A 14,182-nucleotide genomic window follows, 5' to 3' on the forward strand; every position below is an offset into this window, starting at 1 on the left:
AAAACTAACACGTCCTGTAAACCAAGGAGCCTGGTCTAGAGAAGGAGGGAAGTCAAGTCGGGGGATCCTGATGGATGGAAAGAAAATGGAGGAACCAAAGGCCTAGAGGTACTTTAGGAAACTAAGGGTGGGAGTATTGAGAATAAAGCTTTGAGAGGCCATAAAGCAAGATGGGGAGTTGTGGCTTAATGGAATTTGTGAGGACTACTTGGGCGTTGGACTTAACTGGAAGCATCTATGAGTCAATACTGAGATGAAATATCTGTGATAGGAGGTGACCTCACTGCACTCTGACCAAAGCATCACAAGCATCTTTCTCTGGTTTAGCAAAGCTAGAGGGCCGGGTGAATGTTCAATTCCACTTCAACTCTGAGAGTTTATGTAAAACTCCACCCAACACAACTGAAGTACGTACCAGTCAATAACAGATTTCCTGTAAACTCTAACGTAAGCCATCGACCACCCAGGGATCTGTGCTTTCATTCTTCGTGTGCTCGGCCTATGATGCATGTAAATGGTGCTCTTTTAGAACGTGGGAAAGGAGGACATCATTTACATCGCCATTGCTCTTATGCTTTGAGACCTGTAAGGATTAAGGGCCTAAATAAATATTTCCCTCATGTGAGTCCTGTAGGGTCGAATGATTTAATCCCTGAATTAAGCTCTTTGACAGCCCCCGGGAAAGGAGGCTATGCCAATTAGGTAATATTTGTGACTCTCGACCTTTTTGCTTTATAATAATACAATGAGAAAACTAGAAAAAGTATAACAAGGACATCTTTCTATTTAATTTAACCCAAACATATTGGCTACATTTTTTTCTTAATATCACGTTATAGAGTTAAATTTTTACATTCCTATATAGAAGAGAGATTTATTTGCAGCCAGAGCAATCTGTCTGATGGAAAAATACCCCAGTGGTCATCTGATTTTACACCTTCGTATATTATAGTTTAACCTGCAACTAAGACCAAAATACAAATTATCTGTAAAAAACCAGTTTACTCAATAGGCCCATCGTGGGCATGGTGACTAGCTCTGAGTGATGAAATTGAGTGTCATGAAGACGAAATGCATGTAAGTCCCCTTCCTTTTCCTCTCTTCATGGTGAAATGGTCACTATTGGTGCCAGCATAAACCAGCATCCTCCAAGACCAAAAGCCACTGATGACTCCTGGGTTAAAATACACCAGAAGGGTAACTCTGCCTCAGCTACATGCATGTTAAGAATTACCTCAAATAAGATGGATGATAGACAGACAGACAGACAGAAACTACAGATAGGCTAATGCGTGTAGCCTAAACAACTCCCCAAGGGTCCAATCCTTATCCCCAAAACGCAGAGTCATCTAAGAATTATGGAAGAGTTTCCATTTGCTGCCTGCCTTCAGGAAAAGCCGTTTCTTCCCAGGCCTAAAAGCTCCGTGGCAAGAGGCCGTCCCACCAGAGGCTCTCCGTGTTTATAACCCTGGAGTCTGATCATTTTAAACTGCAGTCAGAGAAGACAATATTTCGGAGTCCTACCTTCAGCCTGATTGATGGTCCCCTTGCTTTCTCTGCACTCAGGATGTCACTGTCCAAAGTGTTGGGAAATGCGTTTCCTTAGATCTAGAGCTGGGTTTGAGGCCAGTGAGAAAATAGCACTGGAGCCCAAGACCGACCCAATGAAAGAGGTGCTGTCACAGCCCATTCGCAGCAAAAGCTTGACAGAAGGGGCTGGACCAGCGCCTGGATGAGTGAGCCAATGAATGGATACAGACTCTTCCCTTCCCTGCCTCCTAAGCATCTAACTCAAATTAACCTCTCCAGTAAAGTTAAAGCACATCTGCCTCAGAGGGAAAAATAGAATCTGCTGAGAGAGCCTCAACGATAGGATGGATTCTAACCGCCCTGTGTGGGTACCCTTGGGAAAGGCTCAGGGAGAGAACTCATTCATGCCCCTGGTTGAACTGGACAAAACAGTCCAAGGGGTCACTGAAAATATTTTTATTTTAATGTACCTGGTGGATATAAAACACAACACATGATTTAAAACATCAAAGGTAAAGGATACAATACCACACTTTCCTGTCCTTGCCTGGAGACTGTTGGACAAATCTTTTAGGTGATGGATGTCACGGCTTCTATATCATGCAAACGGGCCACAGGTAGATATGTATTCAGGGGATATTTATCTTAACATAGTAATTTTTAAAGACAGAAAGCCAATAATACAAATATTAATGCTAGAAAGAATATACCCCTGGCCTGTGAGCCTCAATCCTTTCTTGCTTCTCAGGATATGAAATCACTTATCACTCTGCTGCCTAAGAACATCAAACTCCCATCACAATGACCCAAATTGCCAAAATGGTTTTGAAGCCAAAAGTCAGAATGTTACAGTGTATTTTTACCAATATCATCAAAATAGTGGTCTACAGAGGTCCCAAATAAGACAGTAAGTGGATTATTTTACTCAAGTTACCCGTTGTTCCAGGGGGCCATACACGGTGACATTCAAAGATGCCCTTGAAATTGTTCTGCATGGATCCTGGGGAGGAGGGGAGCACAGTGAGCAGCCTACACTCATTGACCTTTCCAGAAAATCAGAATGCCCCATCCTCACGGCCCTGGGCTTGCCCATTGGCATCCTTCAAGGTGTGAGAGAGGTGGTGGAGCTCAGAGGTGTGAGTCAGCCTCTGCAGCCAGCCTGCCTGGGTTCAAATCCCAGCTCTGCCTTATAGATTTGTGATCATGAGCACATCCCTTGCTACCTCCAAACCTGTTTGCTTGTCAGTTAAATGGAGACAACAATAACGCTGATCCCATGGGACTGTGATGACAATTCACTGAGGAAGTGCAAATATGGCCATAAGTTAAACACTTAAGAACTGCTTACGATCACTATAAACTTTTACAAAACACTGTGAACTCGGGCTTTTTCCCCTTTAAAACGGTTCATAAATTTTCTGTACCTCTTATTCGAATGAATGTGATTTCATGAAACTCCCCACAATATTCCTGGAGCACCCACAGCATGCCTGCCCTTTGCGAGGTCCAGGAACTCGAAGATGAAGGCTGCCCTGTGCACAGGGGGCTGCCAGTCTGGCTGAAGATGCAGGTGGAGTTCACTGAAATTCCTGGTGGCAACACCTGCCTCTCGCTTTCTGTCTTTTTTCATTTTAAATAATGATGTGAATAAATTGCTGCAGGGAGAGAGATGAGAATGACTGCATCTGCCTAGGGAGTCGTGTCAGGGGCACATTTGCTAGAAGGGGTCTGGTCTACACCTTTGTAGGGGAACAGGAATTGGAAAAGAGAACAGGTGAAAATGGACACAGGAGGAGTATTTATAAGTGGGGAAACCTTTGGGGTAAGAAGTTTAGACAATATGAATGTTCAGTGTGTTTCCAGAAAACGATGAGACATAAGATGTGACTGAGGCTTAAGATTTGAGGGGGAAGGTGAATAAACCTGGAAAGGTCCCCTCCCCTGCGGCCATGGGTGCCCTTGAATACTAAGGAACTTGGCTTTTATGCTATACAGACTATGGCCAAGAGGTTAATCAACCAATCTGTCTTGCCTTCTATGTAAGAATTTAACCTTTGATTAGCTTCCTTCTCCTGATACTTGATAAAATTAAAATGTCAACTCTGTCCTTAGGCAACATTTGTCACGGTGAAAACGACCCTGATGTGGCTCACATCTGGACTGAGAGAAACTATCAATGAACCCAATTAGAGCACCCTGTTCAGGGGCTTCCCTGAGCATAGTAATGGCTTAAGGGGAGCCTGGAAGCCAAATCTCCACAGTCGTTACAGACAGGCTGGTGCACTTTGGGTATATGAGGCTTTGAAGCTAGAGCAGACTCCATATGTGTCCAATGTGGATTCAGCCGTGTAGACAACTGTTGCAAGAACCCCTACTAAAAAGAATATTGGACATTGATTTGTTGGTGAACCATGACTCCCATCCCACATCCTCTTAGTAAAGGATGTCAAGGGTATCCTGTGATAACTTGTGAGTCTAAAGGTTTAGTTGAACTTAAAGAATGCTCGGTGGGCATTCAATGGGTAACAATGACCCAAAGGAAGCAGTCAAGTAAGACTAAGTAAGAGAGAAAAGTCTGATAACATTATTCAGACTTATTTTGAGTGTAACTATGGGGAAGAGTTTTCTAAACTATAGAAGTTCTAAATTAAAGAATTTTGGATGACTATAAAAGCTCTAGAAAAAAAAGGATTATCTCAAAATAAAATTTGGAGGACGATGATTGTAACATGTACTTGTGTAAGGGTTGAGAAGGTTCATATGACTAATGGAAACAGTAGAACAAGCTGCATATGGTTGGGAAATTATTTCCTTGGTCCAAAAGATGAGTTGAAATGAGCTCCTATGACCCAGTTCACCTCACACTTCCATAGAAATTAAATAATAATCAGTACAGAACCAAGTTGATATGCATGGCATTTTTTTTTCCACCATAGCATCTCTATGTGAAAAGTGTATCAAACTGAAAGGGATTACATTTATTGACTCAACAAATATGTGCTAAGAGTCCTTGATGCCTGGCTGCGGGCTGGGTCTGAAGATGAAACATTACATGATGTGGTCCCACCCTAACAAAACTGACCATCTGTCCAGTGATGGAGACAGACACACAAGCAACTGATGCCATTCAATATGCTAAGTACTTATAAGGAACGTGCCCACATTCCTACAGGAGCCCAGAAGGAGGAATCACTAATCCTGCTTGATTGGGCTACAGAAAGCTTCCCAGAAAAAAATTAAGTTTGAATTTTCAGGAGTAAGTATCATTTTCTAGGCAGAGAAGAGAGAGCAAGGGTGTGTCTATGTAGAGGTGAGTGGGGGAAATGGGGGAAGATTCTAGATAAAGCAAGAATAGCAAAGAAGTTCCAAATCTCACTGCATCCGTACCAAATGCTAGACAGCTCGGAGCATTGTAGCTCTTTGTGATGCTTCTGCCAACACTAGGATCCCCTGGGTTCTGATGATGAACGACCATTCTAACCTCTCCTTTTGAAAGAACCACTGGCTGCTTGAGACCTCGTCTCAAACTGGCCTTTCTCCACTGGGCAGACCTTGGCATTTCTTATGTTTCTATCACCAAACATCCCCTCTGGTGAGCAGTAGACTTCTGCTGTGTGATCCAAATCACAAGTGCTGGGCATGGAGCTGCTATCTGGGAATAAAAAACACACCTAAAATATGGCCCCTGCTCTCATGGGACCAACACCATCTAGAAGAGGAACATGAGTATGTAGTCAAATAACAGTGGGAAATGCACTGCACTCAAGGTAAGGCTATCTGTGGTCAGAGTAGGTGTGCAAAATAGTGATACCTCAGTCTATCTAGAGGCATATTATTAAGAGCCTGTGGAGTCAATAAAAGAATTTAGACAATATGAACATAGCAATAGGGAGGCACTACAAATGTCTTAAGATGCTATGCCTGGCAATGATGTCATTTCAGTCAGGATGCAGTGAGGAAAACAGAGCCACCAGCTGGGTAGTTTTTATACGGGGACTTAATTACCAAGATGTTGGAAGCGGTGAACATCCAAAGGGAAGCTGAGCCTGCCCAGAGATTAGCAAAAAGAAGCCATAGGTTGGAGGAGGAAAGGGAAGCAGTGGGGTTACCAGAGCTGGGGGCTGGAATCACAGGGGAGATGCAGCCCCTGAGAGAATTGCCATAGACATGAAGAGAGAGCAAGAAATACCCTGCATTCTCCAGCCCCAATCCTCTCCTCCAAGCAAAACTGAAAACTTTCATGCTCAAAAAGATAATATGATGAAAACAGAAAGACATGCCATAACAGAATATAAGAATATATTTGCAAATTATATATCCAATAAAAGACTTGTATTCAAAATATATAAGGAACCTATACAACTCATAATAAGAAGACAACTCAGATTAAAATTGGGCAAGGATTTGAATAGACATTTCACCAAAGTGGCTATACAAATGACTAAGAAGGACATAAAAAGATGCTCAACATCATTAGAGAAATGCAAAACAAAACCACAATGAAATACCATGTCACTGCCACTAGGATGCATATGATAAAAAAAAGACAGGCAAACAGAAATGTCAGCAAGGATGTGGAGAAACTGGAATCCTCATGTTTTGGGGTGGGAATGTAAAATGGAATATCCAGTTTGCGAACAGTCTGGCATTTCCTTAAAAAGCAAATGTAAACTTACCAAATGACCCAGAATAACTACGAGTTATTAAGAGAAATGAAAACATTCGTCAACACAAAGAATTGTTCATGAATGTTCCTAGCATCATTATTCATAGCAGCCAAGAACAGGAAACGATATCAATGTCCATCAGCTAGTGAACAGATAAACAAATTGTGGTATGTCCATACAAAGGAATACTACTCAACAATAAAAGACACCAAAAAACTACCAATTCATGCAACAGCATAGATGCATCTCACAAGCATTAAACAAGGTGAAAAGAGCTAGAATCAAAGGCTATTTGCTGGATTTGTAAATTTATATGACATTATGGAAAAGGCAAAACTATGGGAACAGAGATCAGACTAGTGGTTTCTAAGGGCTGGGGTATCAGGAAAGGGCTGGTGGCAAGGGAGCAAAAGGAGACTTGAGTCTGATGAGAATGTTCTACATCTAGTTTGTGGTGGTGATTTCACAGCAGTTTAGCAAAACTCATTAAATTGTACATCTAAAGATGGTGAGTTTTAAAATATTTGAAGTAGACCTCAAAACACATGACTTAAAAAATAAGAAACATTAAATCAGCATCGGGGAGGCCAGCTAGGAGAACAGTGAAGCAAGGGAAAGGATTTGATGAGGAGAAACTTGCTTAGGAAAAGGGAACATGATAGACACAAACTTCCTGGAAGCCAAAGAATTTAGGATTAATAATAGAGAAAGGGGAGTGATAAAGTGCATGGCCAGTTGTGACAATGGAACTCAAAGTAGCCTCTTCATAGAGACAAAGTCCAGGATAAAGAGGAAGATTCTGGTAAGTCTGCCATGAATAAGGAGAAAGGCATGCACACTATCACTCACTCATTCCTTCATTTTCTTGTTCATGTGTTCATTCATTCATGCACAATGCATGCACGCATTTCATGCTTATTTTGTACTCATGGTAGGCAGTGGTCGTGGCCAAGGAGAAGACTGAGAGCTGAGCCCACCCTCTAGAGCATACGTCTGGGTGCAAAGCCCAACTTCAGACTGGGTCCTTATGGTCTCATGTTTATCCAGTGGTTGTTCCCTCCCAATTTTGTTTCAGTTTGTTGAACAGAAGTGCCTTCATCCCCAGGAAGTGAGGCCCTTTCTGAATGTAGCATGGGTCATCATTGACCTGAACCAGTTATGGAAATCCTAGTCTCCTTCACCAGTTATCAGAGACAGATGGGGAGGGCTTAGTTCTCCACCTTGAGACACAAAGGAAAGGATTCTGGAGGACCTTTATGCTCTGAATCAAAAGACAGTGTCTTGAGGAGAATGTCTTTTGTATCAGTCACTTCCTTCCTGCTTGGCTAGCTGGAACAACAGTGTGTCATCTGGATCTGTGTCAGCCATCCTATGACCATGAGGTGACAAGTCTGAAGACAAAAAGCCAACTGGCCAAGGATCCCAGAGAAGGGAGAATAGAAAGAGCCTGGGTCCTTGAGAACACAAACTGTCTACTACATCATAAATAAAACCATCTACCTCCCAACTTGATAGAAGATAATAAAATGACCATATTTCTGAGCCACCATTAATTTCTTTCTGTTTTCTGCCATCACAATACAAGCTCTGTGACTCTGGCAAAGAGGATTCCCGTGGAAGGTCTCATAGCAAGAACCCAACAATGACCTACATGGGTGTGTATGCAGCCCTCACACCCCAGGCTCATCAAAGAAGTGCAGAGAAAATAGGAACTCTCAAGAATATGGAGGAAGGAAAGACCCTGCTGAGTTCTAGGGAAGGATCCCAACCCCGAGATGGGAACTCATGGGAAAATGGAAGGTAACGGAACCAGATGAAAGGTCAGCTCTAGTCTCTGGAGCAAATGAGTGGCAATGAGAACCAGAAATTAGAGAGAGGAAGGAACCATGGGAGAGGAAGGGAAGGGAAGAGAGTTTCAGTTGGTCACAATAATTTTTGCACCCATAGAGAATGAACTCAGTGACGCTCGGCAATGAACCCAGAGCATCCAGGCAGTTCATCTTGTAGACATCAAGTCAATGGATGCAAGGGGGATTTGTGACTTACTGTCATGTCATTTCCTATCCCATTTAAAGGGTAGGCAGAGGGCTCAGAGAGAGCTCTGGAGAGACTGCGTTAGGAGTTCACCTCTGTGCAGTCACGGCCCTTTGAGAGGAGCCACCAGGGTGAGGCAGGTGCAAGTCTGCCAGGTCTTTGCTGGCTCTCTTGGATTCTGATGCAGAGTTGAAATTTCTTTCACAGGATCCTTCTCATCCCCCTGCGCCACAGGAAATGCAGAATGTTCCCAATGCAGTTCTGCAAGTACTTTCCCAGAGAAACAGGACGAGAAGGGAAGCAGAGAGATGTTAGAAGATGACAAGTTTTGGTTTTATAAGAGAGTGGAACCTTTTAAGAAACAGATGTGTTGTCTGGAGACTGCATTTTTCAGTATCTTGTTCTACATTTTCTTCATATTATTTTTTTTAAATCAGTAACAGCTATGGTACAATGACTGTCATCTTTCAACTTCTTGGCTTATGGTTTGGTTCTGGAAATTGGAGCCCAGTCTTGCCTTAATCCAGCTCTCCAGCCATCTCAGCTTGATGTTGTACTATTACACAACTTCCTTTTTATCACTGTTCTATATCTACCAGTTCTGACCTGAAACTGATGATCCCTAAGCTTTCTAAACCCAAATCAAGGTAGGGAGGAAGAAAATATGAACTCAGTGGGAAAACACCAGCATCAATCAATGTCACAGCACATGCATCTTACCCCTGGGTCTATACTTCACTAGATGTGTGATCCAGGACAAGTAGGTCCCCTCCCTCATCACAGTGTTCTCTCTAAACAGAGGTAGGGTCAGTCTTTACCGTCCTACTTTACAAAGTTGTTACAGGAATGAATCAACACTGGATTGCCTCTCTTTTTTATTTTTAATAAAGAGGGGCAAAATTAAACTGAGGTCATGTGTTCTGAGCACTAATATGTTATAGAATTGTAAAGAATTAGTATTAATATTGTTATTGTTGTCATGACTACTGTTATTAGTTAACAAAGTACAGAAATACACAATCAGAAAACATTCCAATAAATTGATTCCGTTGTTTCAACAGAAGTTTTCCTTTAAAGTACCCAAATTTATCTTTTCTAGTTTCTGTATTTATACCCAACAAAGAGTCAAATCAAAATAAAAATGCAAAAGAATCACAAATATTTTTTCTTATTTTACAGCTTACCACATTACTTCTGACATGTTATTCACTGCATCACAAAAGACATTTAAATAAGCATCTGGTACTTTTCTACTCTGCAAAAGGATTCAATTACAACCATATTAAAATTGAATCCACACCCAGTATCCAGCATTGTAAGGCTTCTTTGACAAGAATGATGTATTTCAGTAACTACATATATTTGTCCTTTCGAGTTTTTCATGTTTTTTAAAAGAACATTTTTATTGAAGTGTGGCACACGTTCAGATTATAACCGTAAAGCTTGTTGCATTTTCCCCAAATGAACAAACCTATGTAGCCGCTGTACAAATCAGGAAATGGAAAATGATCAGCACCTCAAAACTCCCCTTGTGTCCCTCCCAACCGCCTCCTACTCATACTCCCCAGATATTCCAACCATCTGCCTACCCTCAGTATGAATTAAGTTTGCCTTTTGTTGAACTTTATGTAAGTGGAATCATAGAACTTTTGATTGCGTCTGGGTCTTTATTTCAATATTCACGTTGTGAGATTCATCCATGTGTATAGAGTAGTAATTCATGTGTTCATTTTCATTGCTGTGGGACATCTCATTGCATGACTACACAACTTATTCATTCTACCACTGATGGGCATTTGAGACTGGTAAAAAGTGAGCTGCTAAGAATATTCTTCTACAAGGCATTTGCTGCACGTATCTGCAAGTTCACTACATATAAACCACAAGTAAAATTTCCAGTCAAAGGGTAGACCTATGCTTAACTTTTGTAATTACTCCCAAACGTCTTTTCAAAATGGTAGTAATTTACACTTCCACTAGCAGGGTGGGAAAATAAGACTTCCAGTAACTCCTCATCTTCTGTAACAGTCTTGTCACTTTTGCTTATTTGTTTGCTTGGTTTTAGTCACTCTGGTGGGCGAGAGTCCTGGTCTGCTTGTTATTTTGATTTGCATTTTCTTGACTTAGTTGAGGTCGATCCTCTCTGCGTGTGCTTTTTGGTCAATCAGAGAGTTTCTTTTTTGAAGCATTTGTTCAAGTCTTTTGCCCCATTTTTCTACTTGGTCGTCTGTCTTTTTTTTTTTTTTTTTTTCCCTTGATTTGTTGAAGATCCGCTCTCAAATATATTATAAATATTTTTTCCTGCTGGGCGACATGCGCTTTCACCCACTTAATGGTGTCATGTGAGGCAGAAGTTCTTAATTTTAATGCCATCCAATTCACCAGTAGTTTTCTTAATGGTTAATGCCTTTTGTGTCTTTGTTAAGTCTTTGCCTAAATCATAAAGATAATAATCTTATATTATATTATCTTCTAGAAGCTTCAACATTGAACCTTTCACATTCAGACCTACAAACCACCTACAGATAATGTATGTGTATGGAGTGAGGTAGGGATTGAAATTAATTTTTTTCAATGTGGATATCCTTATGAATACTCAAAAACTGACCTTTTCCCACTGAAGGTGTTTGTTCATGCTTTCTTTTTCTTTTTTTTCCTTTTTTTGCTTTTCATCTATTTTTCCAAAAGAGGTTGTCCTCATTCAGATTGTATACATTTACACTGACACATATCATCTCAATAACTGCAGCTTTATAATAAATCTAGAAATCTGGTCATATGACTCCACCAATTTTGTTCTCTTTGAAGGTAAAACTTAGTTCATCTTGACCTTTTGCATCACTTGGTACATTTTAATATCACTTTGTCAAGTTACACACACACAAATACAAATTTGTTGTCATTTTCATTTGATTCTATCAAATCAAAAGTTCAGTTTTGGGGAAATTGTCATTTTTGTGATATTGAGTCTTCTAATCTCTGAAAATTATAAATTGTTTTGTGTTTATTTTCATTTATTTATGTTCATTTTAGCTTATCACAAAGCACTTACAGTTTATAGTCTCTCTGCTTTAGTTTGGATATTTTCTGCTGATATATTTTCCAGATAACTAAGCCATCATTCACTGTGTATTGAATGCCAGGTTCTCCTCAATGAGTGACCTTGCTATTCAAGATATCAGATCCTCAAATCTAGTTCATTTTAGTAACTCTTCACTCAGATTCTGTGCCTGTGTATATGTGTGTGTGCGTGCACGAGCATGTGCACATACGTGGGCTGATTCAATCTAGTGTTTCTTGGTTCTTAACTACAGTATGTCTGTCTTAAGCTAGTCTTTCAGAGCTACTAGTTGGAGCCCTATCCTAAAGATTGGGAGAAAAACAAAGAATAAAGAAAAAAAGGCTTGTAGTAACTTTTTCATTTATTTATTTTTTTTCTTTCCCCTTTAGGATAGCCTGGAAGAAGGGATTTGAAGAAAATCTTAAAATTACCAAATTTCTCAATAGAATTCCACGATGCTGATAAAGCACTGACACATGTCAGGCATAAAATGTCTCCTATTTTAACAGTCCTTCCATATATTAGACTATGAATTCTTATATTACTGTAAATGTGGTAGTCATTAGTGCTGGTTTCCAAATATTCTTATTCTTCCTGCTTCTGGACAATTCCCCCTTCTGGAAGATTGCCTGTGCTGGCTCCCCTGCAGTGGGGTATGACTAACTCTGGCCAGTGTGTGGTGAGTATAAGTAAATGTGTCTCTTTCTGGCTGAAGCAATTCCTTGTCTCACTGAGACCCTACGGAGCTCTCTTTTTCTTCTGCCACAATGACCGTAAGTGTTTCAGTTAGTACTGTGTCCCAGAGTGAAGACCATGACAACACCAAAAAGATCCCCTACCCCAGCCTCAGGTAAGGAGGAGCCTGGGTGAGAAATTAACCTGGTTTTAAACCACTGAGATTATGGAGCTGTTTGTTACAGCAGCACAACCCAGCCTATATTGATTGATACATTAAGGGAAGTAAAAAATATCTAGAGTCCCATTTCATTGATGCAATTAAACCAGACTCAAATTCTTGCCCCGCAATCTCCTTATGAATGTGAAGAATGTCCTATTTATTTCCACTGGCCTTTTACCTTGTATGGTTTAACTAAAGTATTCAATACAGAAAATGTCTGAGGAATTTTTGAAATGAAATGACTGGATAAATGACTAAATTAATCCCTTTGAATGAGTCTGTGTATATAAGAAGACAGGAAGGCAGGATATTATGATCTCATTGATTTGGAATCAGATAAATATGGATTCAAATTCTCATTTTATCACTATTTGTGTGACCCTAAGCAAGTTTCTGAATTTCTCTAAGTCTCTGCCTCCTGAAGATGGGAAAAATAATACCAATCTTAGGGGTTGTTATGAGAATTAAATGAGAGAACACATGTTATCTCAGCATAGTTTCTGGAACTAATATTCAAAAAAGGCAGCTATCACTATTATTTTCCTTCAAAAACAGTGGGGAAAAAAGAACTATGGGAAAAAATGTCAGTGATAGATGTCAATATTTCAGAAGTTACTCATGTATTCCTTCCAGACTTACATCAAAGTCAAAGAAAATGAATCTGCAGGACAAAGAAACACTGGTTTCCAGAAAAATAAATCAAAAGCTAAAATAACTGAATTCATTCATCCACTCAAGGAACTATGAAATTAAAATATAAAGTATTAATATGCATATGTGTATATTATGTATATATGAGATATACTTGAAATTTGAGATTTGAGATGCATGGGTAGGGAGACAGATAGACAGTTCATAGATAGCTAAATAGCTCAACAGGTAGTAGCTGGATATTGAATATAAAGGTCACACTCATAGAAACTGGCAAAGCTCTCTTGACTAGGGTTACTGTGGTACCATTGAGAAAGGCTTCTAGGAAGGCAATGACTGTTATTTGGACATGAGGCCATTAAAAGGAAAAGATTCATAATCTGTAAAAATGTACATCATTTCTGCATGCCAATGACAGCATGAAATGTTTAAAGATTCATCTTATAGTCATCATAGTATAAGCAAATAGTTCTGACCACTAATGTTGACAAAAGTTTTTGTAGAAAATCAACTTTCTGGCTCCCAAGAAGGAGCTGATGAAATATTAATGTAATCTTTATGTCTGAAGGCTTGAATGGGTTGGACATCCAAGATGGCACACTTACAAGGCTGGCAGCTGATGCTGACAGTCATCTGGGAGCGCACAGCTGGGGCTATCAACTGGGCCTACTCATGGCCTCAGCTTGGTGGCCAAGTTCTAGAGGCCAAGGCAGAAGGTGCTAGTCCTCTTAAAGGCTAAGGCCAGAGCCAGCATAGCATCACTTCCACCAAGCTGCATTAGTCAAAGTAGCCATGGGCCACCATACAAGTAGGGAAGACATGGGCCTGGCTCTTGATGGAAAGGTGACAGAGAATTTGCACCATTCCTAATTTTGTCACAGTCTGGTACATTGAAGGCACTAGATGGACATCTTTTTAACAGGTGGATGATTAAGTAGGTGGCTGCCTTAACCTGTTCCTGTTGTGTATATTTTCTCTTCCTTCACCTCTGAATATGTCGATTTCCCATATATTCCAAAATTTTAAATTCTTCCCTTCTATCCTATCTTTGTATCTTCCTTCCTTTTCTTTCTAAATCATTCTCTCTTCATCTCCTCTCTCCCTGCCCTCCCCACCAACCACACACACACACACACACACACACACACACACACATACACACACATATTTACGCTTCTCCCAAATTGGAGACTATGGGAGTTAAAAAAAGATGGAGACTCAGGCCCGTGCAGTTGGCATGGAAGCTTCTGGAAATCATGTGTTTGCAAGTTGGAAATGCCCCCTTTGGAGCTTGGAAGAGAAAATAAAGAAAACAGCAGACACACATATTTCTTCATTGTA

Source organism: Camelus bactrianus, chromosome 1 (assembly GCF_048773025.1).
Source record: "Camelus bactrianus isolate YW-2024 breed Bactrian camel chromosome 1, ASM4877302v1, whole genome shotgun sequence".
Lineage (NCBI taxonomy): Eukaryota > Metazoa > Chordata > Mammalia > Artiodactyla > Camelidae > Camelus > Camelus bactrianus.